We start from the raw sequence: 2,958 nt of genomic DNA, 5'->3' as shown, positions 1-2,958 counted from the left end.
GACTTGCACTCTATAGCGCCACCTATTGGAAGTAGCAATCCTACAAGTCACAATCAACCCTTTAACGAGTCGTGCAATATGACTTAGGATAAAAGCCAAATCAGAATCTCAATTTGCAGACACAGTGTTTCGGGCTGTTGGCCCTCGTCAGTGCAAAGTATGAGAACGGATTTGGCTAGGTGAGAGGCTCTGGACTGAGGTCTAAGGGGTTAAGGTTTTAATGTAATTTAATGAATTCCAAATGGTCAGAAACACATCTGAGATCAGGATGGACAAGTTCTTCATATTTACAAGCTGCTCATGTACAATTCCTGACGATCTAGAAAGGGTAAGGAAAAAAGTGGTGTAAGTACAGAATGATGTCAAGAAAATGTGACAATTTTAGTTTGGCAGGTAACCAATACTGTATAAAAGCAATATGGTTACAAGTTCCTGGTAGTAGCAGCCGCTGCCTTCCCAGCCTTGCCTGCTTCCTACCTTCGTACAATGGTGCACAGCACTAACGTGACTGACAAGGGAGCAGGGATTCATTTGAGGTTTTAGTGCATGAGTTTTGATCATGTCCAAGCTATAGGAATAACGTAGTCAGGGTTGAGGTCCAATTATAATGAGAAAACCAGTGCTCCTGGAAATGCTCGTTTCCCGACTGTTGGCCTGGATAAGCAGGCTGCCAACACCCAAGCGGTTTACTCATTTGTAGCGTGCAATGATTTTTAAGCTTGGAGCTTCTTGGTGGCACATGTCCTATGTAAACAGGATGTGCTGTCAAGAAGAATATTCTAGAACTCAGAACACTTGAATCTAGAAGTTTTCCATTTCAGAAAATCTTTGTCCCCCAGCTGCAGTATACCAGGGGCACAGACTCCGTGCTGGACCTGGTGAGGTTGAATAAAAAAGTTTTTATATTAAAAAACAAACTGCAGCTTTAGGCCAGGTTTCTGGATACCGAAAATTACTTTAAAGGGGTTTGTCCAGTCTCAAATGATAAGTCTGCAGTCAGTGTGTGTGACTGCAGACTTATGAATACCCCCAGCGCAGGCACTGTACGCTGCAGGGACTCGCCGGTTTCTGAGCTGTGAACGGCAGTGATGTATGCAATATGCCTACTCCTGGGCAGAACCAGTCTAGTGGGTGCAGCATCACTCGATAACACTCGTATGGAGCGAGGCCGTGCCCACTAGACGGCTTCTCCCTGGGAGTAGGCATATCGCATACATCACCATTCCAGGCTCAGAAACTGGCCAATGCATGCAGTGTGCGCGCTGAGGGGATTAACAAGTCACAGTGACTGTACTTATTTTAGACCAGACAACCCCTCTAACGATCAATCTGTGCATATGAAAGTGTGGTGGGCCAGTCTAAATAGGCCATTAAATATTTAATGGTCACTGTCAGCCAATATGAGTGCACCCTTATTAACATTGACCTATAGATCTTACTGAAGATCCCAGAAATGTAAAGGTTAGGGTTCATGGGGTTTGTGATTGACCCAGATTGTGCCTTTCCGCTTTATAAGCCAAATTACACAACACAGTTCATTAAGGCTGGCATTGTGCATGTCACCGGGCATAACCGCATCACAAGAGAAGTAGTGCTCGTTACTCGTTTGCCGAGGGTGCTCGGGGATACACCAAGTATCGCGGGTGCTCGAGTGACATGTTAGGGTTTATGTGGCCACATGTTTCGCAGTTTTTAGACAGCCACAAAAAATGCAGGGATTGTCTGACAAACGCAGGCAATCCCATGTTTTGTGGCGGTCAAACAGCCGCGAAATATGCAACTGCAGGGACTCGAACATGTCACTCAAGCACCCGTTATACCCGATGCATACCCGAGCACCCTCGGCAAAGGAGTAACGAGCACTTGCACTCATCACTAAAGATAAGCCATGCACCAATGGGCAAGGGACAGTGTCCAGAACAGTTGTAAAAAAAAGCAGGGCAGTTTCCTGGTGCATGTGCCATACTAATGACCTCATTGGGGAGATTTAGCAAAGCAGTCAAAAATAAACCAAAAGTATTTGCTGCCCATAGCAGCCTGTCAAAGCAGCTTTTATTTTTCCAAAGCTACAAAAATTCTGCCGGCAGATGACATCTTGCTATGGGTAATAGTTTGTTTCAGACAATTGTGATAAATTAAACCCAAGTTTTTATATTCTGAGCATGAATAGTTAAAAATACACAAAACAGTACAATGTACGTTAGGACACAACTGTTCCCATGCAACCTAGTTCCCGCACAATAATATCAGGGCATGACAAGGGGCATGGCAGTTACTGTATGTCTTGTTTGACGCCACATTCATCATTTTGATAAAATCAATGGGTAACACAAAGGCAAACCTCCCTGCTCCAGCACAACAGAACATTTTGTAAACTTAGAACATAGAAAATGGGTTCTCATAAGAGAGGGCTTGAAGTACAAGTAATAAGAGTAACCAGGATGACAATGTCCTCAGATATCCACAAAAATTTGGACTAATAAGACTTATCGGGCTCTAGAGTGGTGGCAAAAAAATTGGGGGGCTGGATTACTTTGATGAAGTCTTTTTGCAATTGTTTTCCACTCAAACCCCCACAGTAAGAAAACATTGAAAATTCTTAAATAATCCAGCAACTTTTCCATGCGGGTGATGCTGCAGAGGGCGGTACCGCCATCATGTGATAGATTAAGAGAAGCAATCACCAGAATTACAAATGAGAGTCCCGTCGGGAAATTCTCCCATAATTTGAATGTAAAAGTGTCAGAATATGGTTTGTGCTTACCTCCTAACAGGCTCCTTATGGTGTGCATTAAGTGAAGGGTTGTCACTTGCAATTGTCACATGCAATTTTTCTAGATTATTTGCAATTACACCCCCAGAATTAAAGCTGAGTCCCCCCTACCCCATGTAGGGAATGGGCGTCTAACTCAGTTTGATGCATAGCAACGAGGAATATTGCCTTAAGTGGACTTATTT

The 2,958-nt window shown here is 43.7% G+C and overlaps 1 non-coding gene across 1 annotated transcript; it reads right to left on the bottom strand.

Moving 5' to 3' along the window:
• Positions 1-2,209: 2,209 nt before the first annotated feature.
• LOC141175100 (small nucleolar RNA SNORA13) lies at positions 2,210-2,338 on the bottom strand. The gene has a single exon (XR_012253012.1). It is a non-coding gene; the product is annotated as a small nucleolar RNA SNORA13 (small nucleolar RNA).
• Positions 2,339-2,958: the final 620 nt, after the last annotated feature.

This window comes from Phyllobates terribilis, unplaced genomic scaffold, assembly GCF_046119375.1.
Source record: "Phyllobates terribilis strain yellow unplaced genomic scaffold, ASM4611937v1 Scaffold_1__5_contigs__length_1240528914, whole genome shotgun sequence".
Classification (NCBI taxonomy): Eukaryota; Metazoa; Chordata; class Amphibia; order Anura; family Dendrobatidae; genus Phyllobates; species Phyllobates terribilis.
This window is presented reverse-complemented; position numbering and strand designations above follow the sequence as displayed.